This window comes from Diabrotica virgifera, chromosome 3 (assembly GCF_917563875.1).
Source record: "Diabrotica virgifera virgifera chromosome 3, PGI_DIABVI_V3a".
Lineage (NCBI taxonomy): Eukaryota > Metazoa > Arthropoda > Insecta > Coleoptera > Chrysomelidae > Diabrotica > Diabrotica virgifera.
Window position 1 is genome coordinate 40,836,696 of NC_065445.1, and position 24,381 is coordinate 40,861,076.

General features: G+C 32.3%; 1 protein-coding gene and 1 long non-coding RNA gene across 2 annotated transcripts in view; one reads left to right on the top strand and one right to left on the bottom strand.

The window, feature by feature from the left end:
* The window catches only part of LOC114327750 (T-box transcription factor TBX10), a 123,902-nt gene that overhangs the window by 68,036 nt on the left and 31,485 nt on the right, over positions 1–24,381 (top strand). The window lies entirely within an intron of this gene.
* LOC114327751 (uncharacterized) lies at positions 8,237–11,959 on the bottom strand. The gene is made up of 3 exons (XR_007697403.1): positions 11,172–11,959; positions 10,282–10,439; positions 8,237–9,038 (listed from the first exon to the last, which is right to left on the bottom strand). It is a non-coding gene; the product is annotated as an uncharacterized LOC114327751 (long non-coding RNA).

Sequence of the window (24,381 nt, forward strand, 5' to 3'; positions counted from 1 at the left end):
CCAAAATACCTCATTTCTGCAGCATGTATCTTACTTTTTGTTGTCTATTTAGTACCCAGGATTCACATCCCTATGCAATAAGTACTGGTATAAGTACTGGTATAAGTACTGGTCTGTACATAGCCTTAAATACCTATATTTTCGTATGTTTCGATATTTCCTTCTTATTAATAATTGTTTTTCCTATTGCGTGGTACAATCTATTCACTTTATCAATTCTTTTATTGATCTCTGCTTCCTGTCTACATGTGTCTTCAATGGTTACTCCCAAGTACTCACATGATTGTATTGTACCTGTCTAATCTCTGTATCATCTATCTGAACATGTACATCCTCTCTTTCTTTGGCTATTGCTATTACCATTACCTTCGATGTTTCTTTGTTCATAGTCATACTTTTTTGAAACTGTGTTCCATGTTTTTTACGCTTCTTTGGAACTCGCTTTCAGTCGCTGCTAAGATTACTACATCGTCGGCAAATGTACAATCTGCTATCTCAGTGATTTTCAGATTTCTATACCCTATGTGTAGTGGAATAAAATAATAATATACCTATTATTACTATAATATCTCTTAACATAGGAGGCATATTGAATAATAATAGTCTAACTCTTCTTTTTCTTCTTCTTCCTCAGATTTGCTCTTCAAGGGTCGCTATTCTTTACTCTTCTTCTCCACTCATTTCTATGCATCGTGCTTTCTCTATTTAAACATTTCTCTCTTAATTCCAAAGCATTGCAGTCCTTGTTCTTGAATCTCTGTTGTCAACCAGGCTCTTTTCATAATCAAGTCGTTCGTGATTCTGTCCTTTCTAATCCTACCCAGCATCCATCCCAAATAAAAGTTGACAATACTTTAGACGCGTTTTACTCAAAACTGCTTTTTTCAGGCTGTAGACATTGTAACTCAAAAACTACTTGACCAACTCACCTGGAATTTTGTATATATTTTCTTTAGACATTCCTTGAGGTAACGCTGTCGAAATATGTTTTGTTTTATGCTTATTATCTGTTTAATAAATATGTTGATTTTCACCCTTTTTGCAAAAAAATTCTTTGTTTAGACTTCTGAGTAATATCAAAATCAAAATTAGATAAAACAAAAAACTCGACAGCGTTTCCTCAAAAAACTCATAAGCTAATAAAATCTTTTTGAATTTTTTGTTTACCATACCATGATCTACTGATGAGTTCTGATGTCCACTGCAAAATTCATTATATTTTGAGGTGTCTTTAAAAATTTGCCACCGTTGGCTTATTTTTAAATGTTTTTCCTTGAATTTTTTTTGAGTATTCTTTGAATTATAATGAATACGCTACTTAATTTAAAAATAATAGTTATTTATGATATTAAGTGTTAAAAGTACACGTTTAAGGCACGCAGGCACGCATGTGAAAGTTTGCAGAATGAGCGAAAGCGAATTCTGCAATTCACATGAGTGCCTTAAAAATGTACTTTTTAGCACGCATATCATTCAATATTTTTTCTACAAACGTAATTACAGGACAATATCTACAAAAACTTTTACTTGAACTTGACTGACATTCCAATTTTATATTTTTTTGACATTACATCAAAATTGCATATACGGTCAATACGAACTGCAGTGCCTTAAATTTTTTTTAAAGCACTAGTGCCTTAAAGTAGCATTTTTAACGCTCGTATGGAGTGCTAAAAATTGCATTTTTAACACGGTTGTACAAAAAATAATGTAATCATACTTTCAAAAAAAATCACAAAAATGTGCTTAAAATATTGATTTCAACCCCTACGGCCCCCCCTTAAGGATAAATATGACTCGATTTTGATAGGCAACCCATGCTGGTCGTGTTTGTCTATGTATGAAATTTAATAAAAAAAAAATGTTTCATCCTGCAAGCAGATGGGTAAATTTCGACCTCCTATTCGGATCTTAGGCTGTAAAAGTATATGTATCTTTTTGTTGGTCGTAGCATGAAATAAGCATCCTTATAAAAGTTTCCTTTTTTTGGTGGCGGCCCTAGCGAAGTGGCTATGTTACTGGCTTAACAAGCTGGAGGGCCCGGGTTCGAATCCTGGCACCGACAAATTTTTCAATTTCTAATTTAACTGAGCCGCCACCGTGCTTCGGAGGGCAAGTAAAGCCGTCGGTTTCTGCTACGTAAGTAGTCGTTAAGTCATGTAAGGGTCGCTTGCGTGACCTGAAAACCCTAACTGGACCTTAGCCAGAAGGTTACTTACTTACTTACTTTACTCCTCTTGATTCCATTTGGAACGTAGGGCCTCTACAGTCCCCCTCCATTCATCTCTATTTCTGGCCAGTGATTTCACCTCTTTCCATGTTAACCCGTTGTCTTCTAGTTCTCTGGTAATAATTATTTTCCAGGATGTCATTGGTCCGCCTTGTTTTCTTTTTCCAGTTGGTTGGTAATCCAGGGCTTGTTTGGTTATATTATCTTCATTTTTCCTTAATTTGTGTCCAATAAACTTCCATTTGCGTCTATTTATCGTTTTGGCTATCGGCTCTTGATTAGTTTTTCTCCAAAGTTCCTTGTTACTTATCCGATTTGGCCAATATATTTGCAATATTCGTCTAAGGCATCTATTTACAAATGTTTGAACCTTTTATATAATCTTTTTCTCTATTTTCCAAGTTTCTGCTGCATATAGCAAAATTCTCTTTACATTTGTATTAAATATCCTGATTTTGGTTTTGACTGTTAACTTAATGGACTCTCATGTTTTCTTCAACATAGAAAATGCGTTCTGGATTTTAGTTATCCTTCCATTAATTTCCTCTTCTATACCACCGCTAGCGTCAATTATGCTTCCCAGATAACAAAACTTCTGTACATTTTCTACTTCTTCTGCTTCAATGAATATCCCCATTTCTCTTTCCGTATTTATCTTCATAAGTTTGGTTTTTCTTGTGTTTATCTCTAATCCTATTTTTCTTGCTTCTTTTGTCACTTTTTCTGTTTTTTTTTTCTGCATATGTTGTCTTTTTTCGGATACCAGACATATATCATCCTCAAAGTCTAGATTCTAGATCTTCAAGCTGACCGAAAGCATTCCATCTAATTCCTGTTTTATTTTTCGTTGCTGTCTTCATGACCCAGTCGATTAAGATCAAAAATATGGTTGGAGATAAAATACACCCTTGTTTGACTCCACTGTCTAATGTTGATTGGTGAGTTTCCCATTGTGCGGTATAGTTTTCATAGAACATTTTGATAATTCTTATGTATTTTAATGGAATTCCATATCTCTTTAATATTACCAACATTTTTTTTCTGTTAATCCGGTCAAAGGCTTGTCTAAAGTCAATGAAAGTTATATAGATTTTGTTCTGCCATTCTATTGTTTGTTCTACAATGTTTCTTAATGTGTTAATGTGATCTGTGCATGATTTATTACTTCTGAAGCAAGAAGGTTACACGAACTTTACTTTTTTTCTTTTTTTTGGAAATCATTTCGCATCCCCAGGAGGTCGCTACTCACACTTTGAGAATCAATGATCTACATTAATCTACTAGCTGGAGCATACAACGCCTTGTGCTAATTTTTTTACTACTAAATAATCTGTACTGCCTCCTATTGAGTGATATTAATGACAACAATTAATATTAATCGTCACTCCAATTTATAACTATATAATATGTATGTATATGTATAGATCTATGTGTATAGATTTCCAGTGCGTTCCTCAGTTTCGTTTAAAATCCTATTTTGTTTTCTTAAACTACCCGTTACAATAACATTTTGATGTATGACACCAATTTATCCCGGCACTCCTCCTTCAGTTTCCTTTGAAACGTATCTAACTATCGGTTAGATTTGTCATTTGTATACGCTCCCGTGTTTATTTTGGTAGCTGCCAAGCTGCTGGATTAATAGCCGCAAAGTATTTAACCACATTCATCTTGGAATCTGCCTGTCTCCCTTTACAAATGATGCCATACCGAACACACGTTTACCAACGCGTTTTTTCAGGGACTAGCTTGCACAGTATCTCGAGATGAATGGGAATTCTCAAAATCTTGAAGTGTGTTTAACAAATAAGCTGCTATTAGCTTGATTTTTTCCATATCTTTTCCGTCATCTCAAAATATATAAGGAATTAGTGAGTGTTTAATTCTTACAACTTGTTCTAAAGTAAATAAAATTTTAAAATTTAAGCCAACTTCGATAATAACGACTTAAATCAAAATTATGTTCATGTTTTGTTTGACGTTAGACTCACCACTACGAAAAATGTTTAAACAAATTCATTAGATTAAAAAAATTATACTATAACATATAAAATACTGACAATACTGTTTTTGTCAATGGGAAAAATAAAGACATTGGCCAGCCTGAGCTTAGTCTTCTTCTTCTTTAAGTGCCATCTCCGCGTCAAGGTTGGCAATCATCATGGCTACTCTGACCTTCGAGGCAGCTGCTCTGAACAGTTGCCTTGAGCTGCAACCAAACCATTCTCTCAGTTTCCTCAACCAGGAAACTCGTCTCCTTAATACAGTTCTTCTACCCTCTATTTTTTCTGAGCTTAGTATTCCTTGCTATTATTCGGTCTTTCCATATTTTAGTTAATTTAGCTGTTGCGGTTCGGGCCCAGGGCCGCGTTTAGGTCAAATAATGCCCTAGGCAGTTCTCTAGTAGCCGCCCTTCAAACATGTACCATTTTTGCGAAAAAAAATACAAGCAGAATTTTTTATTGTTAGGTTCTTCAAATAATGTTTGGAAATGTGTTAAAAATATTCTTTATTTCACATCAGAGGTAATGTTACATATTATTATAAGTATGTTTGAGCGTTTTGACCTGTGCCCAATGCATGCGTTTTAATGCATGATACGTAGAAATTGCCTGTTTATAGGCGCGCCTACTCGTTCGATTTTAAATGAGAGATACATTGAAAACATTACTCAAGCACTATGTGTTTATAGCTTTGTTTAACGATAAAAAAAATAATTTTTAGCAATTCAAATAATCAAAACAAATAATAATTTGACATGAACTTTCGAATGCGGTAAGCAAAATTGCTTTTTTATTTTTTTAATCAAAAGTTATTCGGGTTCAAAAATTGCAATTTTTCGATATTTTGAAAGTTCAACCGCGTTTATCTCGAAAACTATGCATCCTGCGAAAAAACTTTTAACGACATTTTTTGCTTAGAATGACCCAAAAAAGGTTTGTTTTGCTAAGAATCGCAGTTATGTAATTCCCCAAGTTCTTTGTTTATAAAAATCTTATCGACATCTCGATCGACTGTTAACCAAAAAATTCGTGTCCTACAGGACAAAATACGTAAAAAAAACTTGGGTAAGTCCATCTGAATAAAGTAGGCCGTTGTACCTTCACTTACCATGACTAGTCACCATTTGAACTACATTTTTAAAAATTCGAGTAAAATATCACTTTTTCGAATATGTAAAAAAATATGTTTTCTACGGACAATATTTTTAAAGTTATTCTAAATGTTTATAAACTAGGATTTTTTACTATATTAGATAATTTTTTATCTTTTATTAATATGTACATTTTGATAGTATCACTTTTCTACTTTCATTTGGCATACGCAGAATTGTCCTATCTTTATTATTTTATGTCATTTGTTATTGCAAAACAAAGGTCTCTGGGATAAACAAATAGAATAACTTTTAAACTAATTAATGGATCAGTCTCAAATTTTGAGGGTTTGATATGTACCCCAATACCCAACTTTGAGTGAAACACGGCAGTTCTAAGTTAGTTTTAGTAAAAGTTATTAATAAATAACGATTTTTAGTTATTTTGCAGTTTACGAAGCAAAAAATTAACTTTTTAACTTTCAAAACTCGTCATTTTGAAGGTTTTTCAATGTTCTAAAAAAATAAATTTTGTAATTTTATGTCAATTATTTAGCTTTTTAATTGAGTGCAAAAAATGGAAAAAATCACGTTGATTGCACTAAATTGTTAATAATTAAAAAACGGAAAATAACTAAAAAGTAGTCAGCTACCTCGAAATTTCAGTTTCCCGAACATGGTCTATTTCTTGCTTATTTCCCTGGAGTATATCTGTGCGACGACACGAACCTTATCTACTTGTAATAATACAGTTTGAAAATCCCAACTCTAACTCGATGTCCTACTGTAGACAAGTCAAATTTTTAGTTTCTGCAAAATGTGCAGTATTGAAGTGTTCAATGGCGGCCTAATAATCACTAAATTTATGACTTCAGTCCTTTTTGAATGAATAGTGTTAAGATAAGAGAATGCTATGTTTGTTTTATTTTTGTTATGAATGCAATTTGTTTTATTCTAGGTAGAAATGAATGCCCACTTCTATTTCATTGATGGATGAACATACATACTTGTTATTCGATTTTAATTTTTATATACCAATACTTTTGTGTACAGTATTTTTGCCGCCCTCTCACAACTTGCCGCCTTAGGCAACTGCCTATATTGCCTAATGGATAAAGCAGCCCTGTTAGGGCCACCGCTAGTCTACGCTTGGTTTTTGAGGAGCTATCTCCATTGTTGGTTATCAGAAAACCCAAGTATTCGCCACTTGGTGTATGTGTGGTAGATTATTATTTACGCTGTCTACAATCATAATTTTTGTTTTTCCGGTGTAGATTTGAAGTCCGAATTGGTAGGAAAAATACCCGTGGCTTCAAGAGACTCGTCTGTCAGCTGTGAATTGTACACTATACTACTCAATATATCTAAAATGATATTGCGAATTATCATAAAGGCTACCGATGATAAGTGTAAGAAGACTGGAAGGAGAAATAAAACAACAAAATTTTATATTAGTTAGATATAGTCCTCACTGACCTCCGTTGAGAAGAAATTAAAAATAACAGCAAAGAAAGATATTAGAAAAAGAAATATGAAGGGTCAGAGGGAAAAACGATGAATGTCAATTTTTGGCCCCTTTGTGATTTTTGTGCAATCTGTTAGCTTAGAAAGAGTACTATCAACCTGTGAATGGCTAAGGGGAAATAACGATGAGAATTGTCTTAAAAACACGTCACAAGATTGGACGCTAGGGGGTAAAACAATGAATACTGGGGAAGTTTTTATTTTAAATCTCACCCCACCATGGCGAAAAGGGGTTAATTATTCCCTTTTGCCTAATTGGACATCGGCAAAATATTTACATAAAAGCGAACTAATTTAAATGTTGTTTTCACAACAAATATGTAACTTTGTTTCTCAGTTTACCGAAAATGCTTCCAGATAGACATTCATCGTTCTTCCCCCTGACCCTTCATATATAAATAGAAATTTAAACAAAAAAGACAATCTTTGTTTCTCCGAAGATATAGAATTAAAACGCAAAGAAGAAAGAATGCTTATGTGAAACAAAAGCATCGGAAATAACATTAGAATATTGCGAAGAGGCTATGAAATGAAACACATGCACTAATACCAAGCCTATTTATCTTTAGTTGACTTAAGAACAATATCGACGAAATATAAAACCAACCTGAACAGTTGGATACCTCTGTCACGCACCCAAAATCCCGACAGCCAAAATCCCGACAGCCAAAATTCCGACAGCCAAAATCCCTACAGCCACAATCACGACAGCCAAAATCCCGACGGCCAAAACACCGACACGCCAGAATTCCGACACGCCAGAATCCCGACACGCCAGAATCCCGACAGGCCAAAATCCCGACATGCAACAATCCTCGCATAAGTAACAATTCCGACCACTACATTTTGAATATTTATTGTTTCCTTTTCAAATACAATACCAAATCATATTATAGAGAGTATTGAAATTGAAAAATTATTACTTACTAATAAGTACGGGTACTAATTTATTGTGTATTTTAAAAGACAAAATTATTTAAACACTTCATTTTATAATATAAAAGCTACACTTACTGAAATGGGAGATTGTAAGTGACATAATAATATCTATTCTATTATATGAAAGTAAACTTGTGAACTAGAAAATTAGTTCATATTAAATGGTAAATACTTTTGTTTAGTAACAAAAAATAAAAAACAGATGGCCATAGACAAAAAACAAGAAATAAATGTAATTATATGTTAAAAAGAAACTTATCAAACCTGTCGGGATTCTGGCCTGTCGGCATTTTGGCCTGTCGGGATTCTGGCGTGTCGGGATTTTGGCCGTCGGGATTGTGGCTGTCGGGATTTTTGCTGTCGGGATTTTGGCTGTCGGGATTTTGGCTGTAGGGATTTTGGGGTAGATCCTTCTGTGATATACTTAATCCCTAATAACACAAAACATTCCATGAATGTTCCTAGAATGTACACACAGGACATTGAAAACATTCCTGGAATGTCCCCAAATGCACACGAATGTCCCTGGAAAGTCCCAGGAAAGTGCTGTGTCAGCATTTTAAATATTCTTAGAATGTTCTGTTGGAACATTCCATGAATGTCTACGAATGTTCTTTGGACATTCACAGTCTATTTTTTAGACTGAATGTCTTGTTGGAACATTCCATGAATGTTCTTTGGACATTCACAGTATATTTTTAGACTGAATGTCTTGTTAGAACATTCCATGAATGTCTACGAACGTTCTTTGAACATTCACAGTATATTTTTTAGACATTCACTGAAATATATCGTCAGTAATGTGACAATACCTCCTATATGTTTTTTCATGAGGTTTGCAGGAGACGAAAAACATTTTTTAAGGTCACTTTCTGTTTTCGTACGTATTCTGACTTTTTTGTAGTAAATAGATAGTTGAATTTACTGCAAAACAAGTCAAAAAATATATGAAAACAGGAGGTGGCCGAAACAAGTTTTTAGTCTATCTTACAAATCTCTTGAAAAAAACAGATAGGAGGTATTGTCACATCACTGACGATATGTGGCCATACCAAATAATACATCCTTGATAAATATAAACATTTTTATTGCAAAAAATCTTTACATACATTTTTTAATGTAATTTACTGACATTCCTAAATATTATAAAAAAATGTGTCACATTTGCTTTGTAAACCTTTCTTTTGCTTTTCGTAGCCACATATTCCGTTTCCTTTCTGGTTTTTTGTAGACCACTTCTCTCAGCTGATTCTAAAAGAAAATAAAATAAAAGGTAATTTTTCTATCCTTTACAATTAACAATCAGAAGAAATATTATTTACAGGTAATAATACGCATAAATAATAATAATAAAAAAATAAATATTAAATAATATTTAAATAAATAATAAATAATATTTAATAAATAAAATAATAATAATGAACATTTTGTATTTTGACAACGACATCCGACGTGGAAGTAGAAACCTTAATAAAATTATTTTTTCAAGTAAATTGTGGCTTATTTCCTCATTAGAATAGTTAATTACAAAAAAGCCACAAAGAAATAGATTTTTCACAAACAAATAAGTATTTAGTATTCATTATATTTATTGTTTTTATTATTTACTTTAATGTCCTACTGGTACATTATTTGACAAATAATGACATTTCGAAGTCTGTTAAGTATGATATAACGCCCTTGGGCATTAAATTTAAATAACGACTTAGATACTGTCAAGTTGACAAATATCAACCTAAGTAAAACTATGGTTACCACAATTATGTTACTACTGTTACTGGTAAATGTACTTATTTAAAAACTAATCAATTCAAAATTCATTCAAATTTTTCGCATATAAAGAATAATTTAGTCAGACATTAAACGTTGAAGGCACCACAGGTATTATAATAATAACGCTTTCAGTCAACGTATATCCCTCAGGCTCTTGTTAAAAACACCATTGACCTCAAGCGTTATTATCCTTATAATACCCTTGGTACCTTAATAACTGTAACATAAGATTATACCTTAATTCTTGTTTTCTATTTCTGATGTTTTTATTTATTTACATTGAATATTAATCTGTTTTGTTGTATAATCTACTTCGCAATAATTATGTGATATATTTGACTTAAAATGAATTCAAAAATTTTTTGCAGTTGGGCAACAATGTCAACTTAGATCTCCGATGTAGATAATGAATTACAACAGTATCTATATTGTACAGACTGTATTATTAATTAGGTTATTTATTTATTTATTTATTGAAATATACATCCACCAGGTATAAACCCATAAAGGTGTACATAAGAAAACTACATACATTGACTGAACACTTGATGACAAAATATAAAATAAAATAAAGAATAACCAAAAATGTTTCTGTTGTTAATACACATACACAATAATAAACAAAGACCTTAATAAAGAAAAATAACATGGCATCAATTCGATAAGCTATTGCGTATTTCGCGTTTAAAGATGTTAAAACCAAGAAAAAAAATGCATATACCTGTGTAACATAAGCTATTGGAACAGCACAGTCTCTTAAACGAACAGATGAAAGTGAAGTTCTGTCAATATCTTTTTCTAAAAAGTGTTTTGAACATACTCCTCTATTAACAAATCTGATCTATACTTCATGTCTTCTTCGCAGGATCTTCTGGAAAGCTAAAAATACAAAATATATGCATTACTAAGCATTATTAACAAATTTTAGTTTTAAATAAAAAATATGATTAATGGACTCACAAAATATTATAAAACAGCTTAGAAATTGTTTATTAGTATAGTCGGTTCCCCAAACTCTGACACAACTGGCTAGTGATTTTAGTAGGTAATTTTTTTTGTTTTTGGCCAATTTTGCCAAAATTACAGTAATTATTACAGTATTAACTATTTAGTTATTATTTTTTTTTGCCAATTTTACCAAATTGGCAAAATTATTTACTAAAATCACTAGCCAGTTGTGTCTGAGACTCAGTAGTACCTACTGAGACTGTAGCAAATCGACTATAATATTCTGTGTATTCATTAGTTGGTACTGCATATTATAGTGTGTGGTCTACCATCCTATTTATAAAGGCATACATTAGCAAAAACGCAAAAAGAATTACTTTAGTTTTACAAATCCTATTGTTATTATCTCTATTTACTATTTTAGTTAGGAATAAGCGAAGTTTGTGGCTTATTCACAATTATTATTAAAATAATAAATGGATATGACCAATTATTAACTTATAAAATAAAATAATAATTCTTCTGATTTATGCCTTTTATTCACTTTGTTATATCTAGGTTACTTAAAAGATTTTTTATGAATAGTATTATTAGGGTATTAATAGTATTAATTTATTTTCTGAAATACAGGGCATGCCTTCGTTTACATATTTGCATACTAACCTTTTAATAGGGCTTTTCATTCACAGTCATTTGTTTTGAGCTTCTGTCATAATTGAAATGTTATTCCTGCAGATTTTTTATCTACATTTGTTTCTGCTACTCCAACTGCGTTAAAAACAGGACACCATTTTATTCACTATGTTAATAATACTATTAAAGCTATTATAAAAGTATCCGAATTAAAAAAATATTCTTAAAAAGCACAAATAATACAAACGATCCACCCACGGCAAAGCAAGGTGGCCAAGATGAAGATGCCAAGATGGCCGAAGCGAGGTCGTTGGTTGGTCGTTTTTAGTCACGTGATGCCCTCTCAAGCGCCATGCACAAAAATATATGCACGGCGAATTTGAAAATGAACGCAAAAGAAATAAATATAAATGCCTCTCTTGGGTTTTGCATAAGTTATAAGTATTTTTTTTATTAACAAAATCGCATTCCAAATTGAATATTCGCGAACAATAATTTTTATTACATTTGTATGTTTATAATATTGTATTAATTGAACTTGGGAAACTCTTTAAATTTGACATATTATTGCACTGTAGGCCTAAAGTGTCACTTAGTTTGTCTGGTATGTTATAAGTAATGTTGTATCTGTTACACGTATGTATTATTTCGCAACTTAAAATATAGGAACATTGGTAGTATGTTCACAGAATGTCTTATGGTAACATTCCAGGAATAATTTAAACAGATGTTCACCGAATGTTCCCTAAATGTCCAGGACATTCAAATATTGATAGAACTTTGGTAGTACATTCCTGGAATGTTGTGTGTTGTTAGGGATGTGATATACAAACTCCTAAAAATAAAAATAGAGACAAATACGCTCATACACAAATAAAATCAGACCTGCATTGACGTATGTAAAGCCTTGAAACTAGCACCACATGAAGATACTTATAAACAAAGTAAATTTAGAGTGCAAAGAAAACCAATAGCAAAAACATTGATGGACAAAACAATCAGTAATGAGATTAGAGACATAAAACAGGGTAGACAACATAAATAAGCTAACTTGCTAGAAACCTTGTAATACATATTGTGTAATGTGTAAAAAATAAGTAGTTTTGAAACACCAATTAAGTAAAGTTTATTATGTTGATGTTTTCAAAAATTTTGAAAAATAGCTGTCCGAAAATACATAGCACCTTACAGTCTTACAGTATTCGTACTTTGAGTTGCAGACTCAGATTATTTAGAGACAGATTTTTCTCATATTATTCAATATTGACGGGATATTCCTATATGTGATTTGATCTGTGTATAATCGTTGTTTTCGGTTACCACTATTCCTAAGAACCTATGTATATCTAAAAAATCCACAAGGAAGTGAGTTGAGTTGCCTGCCACCTCTCATAACATAATGACCTAGTTACCTTTTGACCCACTTACCACGTGTGGGAGTCATATGTTGCCCTAGGGCCGTATCCTTAGGAATTTTATCCATCCTTTGGATTTTTCGATGTATTTTTTGATATAATAGACTTTTGTCTGTTTATTGAAAGGCTCTGACCTTGTATTTTTTGGTTGACTCACCATGTTTTTGTAACACTGATGATGCTCTTGTTACAGAGCGAAAACGTTTTGTTCATATGTTTGTAGCCCTTTAGGGCTTTTTAAACTAATATACCTTTTACCAAAAGGAACATTTTTTATTAAATTTCACTATGTATATCTGTCCACCTTTTGGACGACTCCATCCCTAATCCATAGTCTCTTGTTGTTTGTTGTGTCTTAGCAGTGGTCATGAATTTCGACATTTTGATATTTAGAGTAAGTCCTGCCTCTTCGCTACTAGCTACAATCTTATTCATCAGAACCTGCAATTCTTTAATCGACAATATGATGAAAGGCCCGTAGCTAGAGGTAAAGAGAAGGCGACTGACCAAGAAGATTCTGGAGAAACTAGTAAACTAGATAAAGCTATGTTCAAACGTGGTACGAGAGACCGCGAATGATACGACAGGGATCAATGGAAAAAATTAAACGAGAAAAGGCAGTAATGTATTTGAATTATATTTATAAAGTCCTATTAGTATACAGTATGGTGCAAATGTCTGGAATAAATTCGATATGTCGTAAACCAGCGACTTTAATGAGAAATACCGAAACAGGTCGATTTTTATGTTTAAATTACGATATTTTGGCATATATTTCATTCGAGTGACCTCATCCAAATGGACGTGATGACGTAATCGATGATTTTTTTAAATGAGACTAGGGGTCGTGTGATTGCTCATTTCAAAAGGTTATTTAATTCTAGTAATATAAATATTAACATAATTGTTTATACACAGTGTCCAAAAAATTTTATTAATTAAATTAATTGACAAAAAAGAAGAATGTATGTAATTTATTTAATTAAAAATACATTTCAATATTTTTAGAAAACAGAAAAAAATGTTTTTTTGACAAACAAGCATTGTTATTCGATTAAATTCAAGGTTCAACCCAGCTCCCGCCAACCACCTAGCTTTTGTGAAGTTTGAACATTTAATTTAAATGAAAAGCAAAGCTCATTTGTCAAATAAACATTTTTTTTCTGTTTTCTGACAGCAGTAAAATGGCCTTTGAATTAAATAAATTACATACATTCTTCTTTTTTGTCAATTAATTTAATTAAAAATATTTTTTGACACTGTGTATAAAAAATTATATTAATATTTATATTATTGAATACAGAATTGGATATCCTTTCAAATGAGCTATCACACGACCCCTAGTATCATTTAAAAAAATCATCAATGACGTCGTCACGTCCATATGGATGACGTCAGTCGTATGAAATATATGCCAAAATATTGTAATTTAAAAATCGACCTGTTTTGGAATTTTTCCTTAAAGTCGCCGGTTTACGAAATATAGAATTTATTCCAGACATTTGCACCATACTGTATAATGTTTACAGTTTTTCATAAATGGGAACATTTTTGTAAAAAAATGCCTTCTTGGGTTCCGTATCCATTGATTTAAAAACTCAAAATGACCCCATCTAAAATATAACGCCACTGCCAGTGGAATGGTAAAAGAAGGTTTTGCCAAAATAGATAACGCGTGTTACTATTTCTATTGTTTATGTATGTGTCAAGATGATAAATGACTTCGTGTTCAAACAATGTCATTATTCAAATAACATGAATAATGTGTTTCAAATCATTAATTGAAAAATGTTCAGAATTGGTGAATCTGTATCTGGTATACATATGTGATAAACAAATATTATAAGTAATAGGTTAACAGCAAAATAGACAATGATTGTAAATGATTATTTTAAGTATACTCACTAATATAAAAATTGTGGCGCCATGGCGCCATTGTTATTTAGACGACAGTTTTCGGCGATATTGTTGTGATTTCGGTGATTCGCTAAAACTTACCTTTATTTAATGCAATTTGAATCCATATAGTCCAAGTAATGAAGCTTAAAATAGGACAAAACCTCGCAATTTTTACAGAATAGATGGAAAATTTGAGAATAAGTAGTGAATAGTCCAAGTATCAAAATCTATATGATGCCGAAAGGCGCTTTTACGATGGGGTGGTTACCACCCCATCTAGGGGGTGGAATTTTTTTATTAAATTTTGACCGCAAAAGTTGGTAAAAACATTCACTCTAAGCAAAAAATGTTCTATACATTTTTTTGATAAAATTAATAGTTTTCTATTTACTCGCTACAGAAGGTGATAGGTTGTATATCGAAAAAACCAAAGTTTTCATAAATTTTCTGATAACTCCAAAAGTTTTCGTTTTATCAAAACAACTTTACAACTTTACTTAACAAAAATGTACCTTTTAAAAAAATAAACAAAACCGTTTTTTAAATTTCATTTAAGACCGATAGTAATCGAGATATTTATACTTTATTATAATATGTTAGCTCTTCTTCGTCAAATGCTAAATATTATAGTTTCAAAGTCAAAAGACGGGAAAACTATGCATTTTTCGAGGATACCTTGTTCAAACCAATTTACAGTATTTAAAAATATCTATCTTCAGAAATAAAAAAGTCTCTAGCTCAAAAATTAAGTGACTTAGATAATGAAAAGGATGTCAGTCCCTATTTTTTCAGCGAAAAAGTGATCGGAAGCAACCTCCTAATCACGACCCTAATTAAAATTAGCCATTGACCCTTCTTTATTTATGTATTATTAATAGGATCTAGAAGTTTGACCGGCTTACAATGATTAGTTTAAAAAAAATGGAGTTAAAAGCGAATAACGATTTTTTGAAGTTTGGAAAAAAATGGCTTTTTCTTCAGAATAGAAAGATTAGCATCAGAGATACGAAAAAATTTTTAAATATGAAATTGTAGATTTTAATTTCCAAGAACTTGGTTAAAAAAATTTTTTCTACGACAAAAATTGAGTGAATCGTAAATGAGTATTATCGAAAAACATTGATTTTTTCGATATAAAACTAATTTTTTCGATAGCGAATAAATCGAATACTATTAATTTTATCAAAAAAATGTATAGAACATTTTTTGCTTAGAATGAATCTTTTTATCAACTTTTGCGGTCAAAATATAATAAAAAGTTTCCACCCCCGAGATGGGGTGGCAACCACCCCCATGGTAAAAGCTCCTTTCGGCATCGTATAAATTTTGATCCTTGGATTATCCACTACTTATTCTCAAATTTTCAAGCAAATCGATCCATTCTGGAAACATTGCGAGGTAAAAAGCTTCGGTTCCTGGACTAATATCATTCATTTTAATACTGTATTTTTCCGATACAACTCTTACGCAAGGATTTCGAAATAGAGAGAAATTTTTTTTATATAGGTACACTGGACAGCAAAATTAACGCACCACCTTTAAATTGGGACATTTTTGACATCTCGAATTTCCTAAACCTGTTGTCCGATTTAAGTGATTTTTTTAATACGTTATAGCTTTATTCTTTAGGAATATCGCTGTTATAATATTGTTGTTAGACAGGTAAATGTCATTGTATACCGGGTGTAACCATCATACTGTGTTTTTGTCTCAAAGTTCGGAACACCTTGTGGAATATTCTAGCATTTAAAAAATATTGAAATTAAAACTTAATCATAGCCTTAGGCTTTCTTAACATTCTGTTTTTTGATTCATTCGCTTATGTTCGATAATGAAAGATATGTACTTTTGTAGATGTAATTTTATAGTACAAAACGTTTTTATTCGTATACCGTAAGAAGTACAGAGTATAACATTATTACAGTAACAAAAATAAATCAATACAATACGCGTGTTTCCGCCTCTACTTCTAAAGATGCTTTACATCCACGAGACATACTCGAAATCTCGAGACTGCCACATTTGTCATCATAGCCGTCCATGGTATTTTCAGTGTACGTCTGTGCAGCCACATTTCAAAGGCCTTCAAACAATTAATGGTGGATATTTTTAATGTCCATGCTTCGACACCATACAAGAGGACTGACCAAATGTAACATTTAATTATGCTCTTTCGAAGTTGAAGTTGCAAGTTATCATTACAGATGAATGACCTCATTTTTAAAAATGTCGTGCGGGCTATCTCGATTCTACATTTTATCTCTTTATCTGGATCTAGTTGTTCACTAATATGGCAACCAAGATATTTAAAACTTTGTATTCTTTGAATTATATGACCATCAACATATAACCGTGAATCTTGATGGGCCAAATATCAAAATACCATTTAAATGAGGATTTATTGATGAAAAACATAGTCAGCTGTTAAAGTACCTCACTTTTTGATTATCCAATATAAGTGACAGAATCAAAAAGCAAAATGTTAAGAAAACCTGAGACTATAGTTGGGCTTCAGCTTCAGTATTTTATAAATTCTACAATATTCCACAGGGTGTTGCGAACTTTGAGCAAAAAACACAGTCTCATTGGTACACCCGGTATACAATGACAATTTACCTATCTCGAAACAATATTAGTACAGAGATATTGCTGAAGAATAAAACTATAACATATTGAAAAAATCACATAACAGGTTTAGGAAATTCGAGACATCAAAAACGTCCCATTTTTAAGGTGGTGCGTTAATTTTGCTGCTTAGTGTATTTCTGTATTTCTGGATCTCGAAAGAGGAATTGGGGACTCGATTATTTTTATGTGTTTATTGATTTATTCAGTCAGGAGTATTTGCAATGGGCTCCTAGAATCAACTGTTCTAGGATCACTGCATGAAAAACTGATGCGATGCAATTACGTGAAAATGCTGATATATACTTCGATTGTATCAGGACAGAGATATTATCATTTTCTTCAAGTTTATTTCCTATCCGAAGTAGGCTTATTTACTTACTTTTTATCTTGGGTCATACCAACATTAATCCCCTCACAGGAACATATTTTGTCTAACCGCCTCCTCCATGTCTTCTTTGCTCTTTTCCTGTAGTCTTTCCAAAGATTTTACACTCAGCTAGTCTTCATACTGGGGAATTTGTCTTCACTCTGGATACGGCGTTTTTGTCCTACTAAGTTTTAAACATCAAATAACCCGCCTTCATTCTTTCAGTCCTTATTTAAATTCACTTTCAGTATTTTCTATTAACAACTTATCCTCAGCATAAATTAGTCATCAAGGAGCGGCAGTTATACCGGGAGGTGTATTGGAAAATATATTATTTCATAAAATCGAATGAAATATCTTTCAGTAAAGTCGTCCCAGGAATGCAACTCATAAATATTGGCAATACCATTTTAAAGTCTAATATATGTCTGAATTGTCGATATAAATGAGAATTTTTTACTAAGCAACAACATTTTTGTTCAATTTATTAATATTTTGTATTTTGACAACGACATCTCCGATGTGGACGTCGAAATTGTGGCTAATTTCCCATTTAGAATAGTTGATTACTATTTTTTGACAATAAACATTAAATTTTCAGTTTGTAACTAGTCAAATATTATGTAAAAAATTTAAGTTGAGTTATGGGCAACAATATGGCCATACATTCTACAGAAATCTAAAGAAAATCATATCCACTAATCTTGCTCAATATAAATTTCGGATAGATTGTAACAATAAGTCCAATAAATAATTCGAGTACAATGTTGTGATGCAGCCATAAAATATGCCTGGCGTATAATTTGTCTAAAAATTAAGTCAGTTTGTTTTCCACAACTCAAAGCCAAGTCATGTAAAATGTCTTAAGCAGGATTTTGAATGGACTTAATATGTCGCAGTGCTAGAATATGTAATGCAAGGAAAGTCAAAAAGAAGTTAAAGAGAAACCATTTAACGTAGAAGCGTTAAAAAACTCTACGATACCTAAGAAATTTGAGGAAAGTCTAGATCGTAAGCTACAGGACTGTACAGGTGCTATAGTGGAAGATGTTGGTACCTATAGGAGGCGGTGTAGAACCATATTACAGGAGCAAATAGCAACTGAGGTGATTAGAAGGCAAAAGCGTGAAAAAATTGGGTCGGACTGGTACGTAGAGCCACAAGATACGATACATTAAGTGCGTTCGCGGGAGCCTGTCGGCGACTAGTCGGCGACAAATTAGCAGCAAAACGCATGCGCATTTTAAAATGATATAAATAATATCGTTAATAGATAAATATATAAGGTATATTTACCTAGTATAATTTAATAATTAGTTATTAATATTAATTAAATGTAAATATACCTTGTATATTTATCTATTAACGGTATTATTTATATTAAGTGAGGTTAGAAATTGTCGGCGACAATTTGTCAACTGTACCCGCGAACGCACCTAATATCGATAATTTTTAAGTATTGAGTGTTTTATTGGTTATGCCAATGAAATATCGTATCGAGTATCGATATCGGCAATACTCTCTTATATAAATATCGTATCGATATTGATTTCGATACGAGATCGATACAATACTCGATAAAATATCGACATAAAAAGAATAATTATACATCTGAGCTGTGTAGGCTCTTTATGCCCACTTTGGCATTCTTGGCAAATGGGCATTATTCTAAAAATATTACAAATATTTCTTATAACTTATAGATTCTTATAAAAATTGAATATGGCTGAATGCTTCTTTGAAACGACTAATACTTGCTAATTCTGAATCTATTTAACTACTTTTGAAAAGATAGGGAAATCCCGGAGATTCGGAATAAATCGCAATTCATTATTTTTGTCGAAAATTATTTTTGCGTCATCATCATTTACTTCCATAATATTGCCACAAATGCCACATGATATAAGCAGTGTAATCATAACAATAATTTAGTCACTCCAAGAGATTCAATTTCGAATACTCAAGTGTAAAATATTATAACAGCTGATGCTTGGGTTGCAGATCACTTATCTAAATACCTATTCCACGAAATATAATTAAACAACTGTGGCGTTTTATTTTTTTTTTCTCGATATCGATATTTTCAATAATATCGAGGCAAGTGTATCGACAATACAAGAGTATTATATTGATTTCAGATAATGAGTATCGTATCGACATTAATATTGCTAAGGTGTGTATTGTATCGGTATCGTATTGATTTTCGATACGATATCAATACAATATCGATATTTTTGTCGAATATCGTGAAACTCTACTGGTACGACGAGCAATGTGCACAAGCAACACAAAGAAAAAATCGAGCATATGCAAGGCTTCAACCACGAAGAACGAGACAAGTAGAAGAAGAATATAGGCAGCAGAGACGATACGGAAAACGAATACTGAAAAGAAAGAAGAAGGCGCATATAGAAAACCGAATGAAAGAACTAGAGACGTATAACACACAAATAAAAACGCGAAAATCCTGCAAGACAATTAACCAGACCAATAAGGAATTAAAATCTAGACTATCAATAGTTATAAACAACACAGGAGAAATCATTGGTGAATAGGTCCAGAAACTATAAAGGCGGGTAGAAAATCTTGAGGGTAGATTAAATATAAGGAGTGAGATGAGGTTGTAAGAAGGAGAAATCCTGCTCGAAGGCATGGATGACGAAAGAGAGAAAGATAATATCCCAATGGAGGAGGAAGTCATCAAAACAATACAAAAATTGAAAGAAAACAAAGTTCATGAAACAGTGGCATCCCTTCTTAACTTTTAAAACATGGGGCAAAAAATTTGGTCTTTAGTATAAGTAGACTGATCAAAATTATTTGGAAGCAGGTAAAACCAGAAGACTGGAATGTAGGTTTAATTGTACCTATTCATAAGAAAGGAGACCAAACAATTTGTGATAACTACACAGGCATTGAGGCATTATCTTCCTACACGTGACCTACAAAATATGTGCCTCTGCCTACATTGTTTACCATCGACTATCGGGATATTGTGAAAGCATAATAGGTAAATACCAGTGTTGGCTTTGTAAAGAAAAGTCCACTATCCATCAAATATTCCTTCTAAGACAATCTTTGGAAAAATCGTATGATTATGGAATAGGTATGTTGAGAATGAACGAAATGGAGGCGTCGAAACATATTTATGTATAACCAAAAACCGGATGGAGTAAGGAGAAGAGGCAGGCCCAGAGCAGGATTTAAGGACCAGGAGGAAGACAACTTAGTAGAGTTATGCTGGGGCCACAGTAACGTCTAATGCCGGTAATTAAAGCGTTTTTTGAGTAACGCGTTAGGTGTAGCCATGACTTAGCGCGCTAATTTGTTAATGCCATTATTAATGCCGTTAGACGTTAGGCGATAGATCGGGTGTCGGTTTCATTCGACACTACAAAGGAGTTACTCCGTTACTTATCGGGTTGTTGTGGCTACACTCTACACTTGCACTGTTTCAACAAGTTCTAGCTTGCAGCGCAGCAGAGTAATTTGTTTTGTGAAATAGGTACATACTATTCTACGAAAATGGAGTGGAATAATGAGAAAATAATTGAATTTTTAACAGTGTTTGAAACAGAACCTTGTTTATGGGATCCCTGACAAAAATCACATAAAAATCGTGGTATTCATGGTGACGCTTGGCGTCGAATTGTGCAATCATTATCTTTTCCAGCCGGCAGGTGTAATTTCCTCACTAAAATAATCTTTTGCCTGCGTTTATAAGGGTATGTCATAATCCCACAGGTATTTTCCTCACCAAGAACAAAATGGTTATTTCAGGTAGATTTTACTAAAAGGCATTCAATTGAATTATTTATCTACTATTAAATTACAGTAGGTACCTATAATTATAATAATTAATTATAGTCGAGGAAATGAAGCTAAAAAAATGGCAAAACCTCGCAATTTTTTCGTCCAGCATCGATTTGTAAAAAATGTGGGATTAGGCTCATTACACCCTCTAGTTCATTTTCTATATTGAGCCGTTGTACGCTTCTGGTTTTGTAAGGGTAAAAACTACCCCTAATTGTAAAAAATTATTTATACTATCATAATATTTCAACCCTTAAAACCACCCTTGTTGGAGCTATATATAAAAAATTTATTTATCCTAAAAGAATAATTTCGGCTTGCACCGATTTACATACAAATTTGGGATTCGGATCATCTCACCCTGTACTTCATATTCTATATCATGCTTAAGGGCGTTGATTATTTTTAGGGGTGTAAACTACCCCTTATTGTCAAAAGTTATATAAAAACATTGTAAACTTTAATATGGGTACAATTTGGGTTTGATTGGTTAAATAATGATTGTTTTATACTTTAGTATATATTATCATAATATTTCAATCCTTAAAACCACCCTTAATAACATTACAGTTTTTATAAGTAGATATTTTAATAGGTCCATACAGAAAAAAAGTAGAATTAAAGAATTACAAAAACATTTATTTACACAAAAATACGAATTTACAAATATGTACAAATAAAAATACAAATAGTTTTTTAGTCATCTTCCAGTATACGAACCGGTTCTGTGGTATTATACATACATTGAAAATTATCCATAAGCGGACTATCCGAATTTTTCGAAAAAAAAAATCGTTTTATAAACGTAGCTCCTTCATTTTTCGCGGTGAAAAGTTTTTGCAAAAACTACTTTGTAGGATATTTGAAGAGTTATAAGACTGTGTAAACTAAATTCCGTAAAATCCCTCAGTTTTTAATTAGGGTGGGTTTAAAGGGCTCGAATAAGGGGGTGTTTGCTCGTAAATAGAGGTTTTAAACAGCTATACATCAATAACTGTTCACTGTAATGAAAATCTATGCACAATGGAATTTTAGTTATTAAAGACGCTACAATTTAGTGGTCTATCATTTTTTTCATATCTCCAGTATTTTCGGAGATATCTTGAAGTAAAAGGCGAAAAATGGGAAATTCCAAAAAATTTATTTTTCTTTAAACTCCAATTTTACTAAAATTAGGCCTTTTAAATAAGTCATACTTCTAAGGTGTATTGATAATACAAATATAAAAGGAATTGCAGAAAGGTGAAGACGAATTTTTAATCAGGAGGGTAGTTAGGGGGTTGTTTTCATTAATTTTTTCATAGAGAAAAGCAGGTACCGACTTTTTTTGATCATAAGTCGCTTAATTTTCAGAACAGAAACTTTTTATTATTTTTTTTTGAAAGGTCTAACTGTATACTTGAAAAAAGATTATTTAAGTTTTCCTCGAAAAATGCAAAGTTTTTCCATTATTTTACTTTGAATATTTCAAATTATGCATTTGACGAAAAAAGCTAACTTTTAACATGCCGTATCTCGGTTTGTATTGGTCTTAGCGATATTACAGAAAAATAATTTGGTTTGTGTTACTAAAAGATATAATTTTGATATCCACAGTTTTTTTGATTAAATGCATATTTTTCGAGGTATTCTCAAAAAACCCTCTAAAAAAGTCGATTTTTTCATCGAAAAACTGTTACTTTCAAGCGTGAATAACTCGAAAAATATTAGTTTTACGAAGAAAATGTAAAAAACATTTTTTTCTTATAATTACTGTTTACATCGATTTACATAGTTAAAATGTAATAAAAAATTCCAGCCCCCGAGATGGGGTGGCAAGCACCCCCAAGGTTTTAGCGTATAGAGGCATGATATAGAAAATGATCCTTGGACTATTCCCTACCTTCTGTGAAAATTTCAAGTAAATCCATGCTGGACGAAAAAATTGCTAGCCAAAATGCTTCATTTCCTCGACTATTAACTAATAATAGTATTTTTCGTACTTCCGGGCCTAAAGTGACAACTTCACTCCCTTGTGACAGGTACTAAAGTGTCACATTTAATCCCTCCGGGATTAAATATTGACGAAACTCCCGGAACGATTAAATCACAAACAAACGAATTTAAGGGATATTTTATTGAAAAATATAATTAATTAGAATGGTAATTAACGTTAATATTCAAATTAATATTGTGACAGTTCGTCATATTGACCAGTCTTTCCTGGGTTAATGCAGCAGGTAACTGACGAGTAACAGATAGGTCCTTTTCATATTGAACTGGTGTTTGTTTCGAAGATCCTGCGGAAACAGGAAGCGAGAATGAGGACTGTGGCATAACTATAGTGGACGAATCGGCGACTTGACCAAATATTTTATCTGAAATTTTTTGTTTATTTTTAATAGACGATTCAATATATCCCTCGGCCACGTTGGAGGATTTCCATCCTCCATGTCTCTTCAGCACGTCTATTGTTGCTCCCGAATCAGCTAACAAAGACGCAGATGTGCGTCTAAAACAATGTCCCGTATAAGACGTCGCATTTTCTAATTTCAAGAAAGCTGCTATTTGCCGTGGAATTGTACCAAACATGTTTTTTCCTACTACTCGCGTAGTACATTCTTTGTTGATGTATTGAACAAAAAATTTTGAATGAGTTGTCCCTGTCTTTCGCAATGCCACATATTTCCGAAATATCGCCACAAAACTGATGGCACTGTTTTCTGAATTTTTGATCACAAAATTTCGGTCAATTTTATTTTTGGTGTTTCTAATCGCAATTAGGAAGGAATCGCCCAAATCTCTCACATCGTCGATTTCTAAATCAACCAACTCTTTTCCACGACAAGCTCCCGCAACGCCCAAAATAAGTGCAACCTACAAAAAAATTGATTTCTTAAAATTTCTGAATATAAACAAATTTCCAAATTTACCTTAAGCATTAAATATTTATCATCCGGAGCCTCCCGTAAGAACTGATCTACCTGCTCAGACGTGAGAATTCTTGACTTCTTTGGCTTAAATCCCTCATTTCTTCTCTTCAAAAAAGCTAATAATTTTGGAAATTTACTTATATCAATATCTTCTCTAATGTTAATAACCGATTTCAGCATTGAGTAATGTGCCCAGAGAGTTGAGG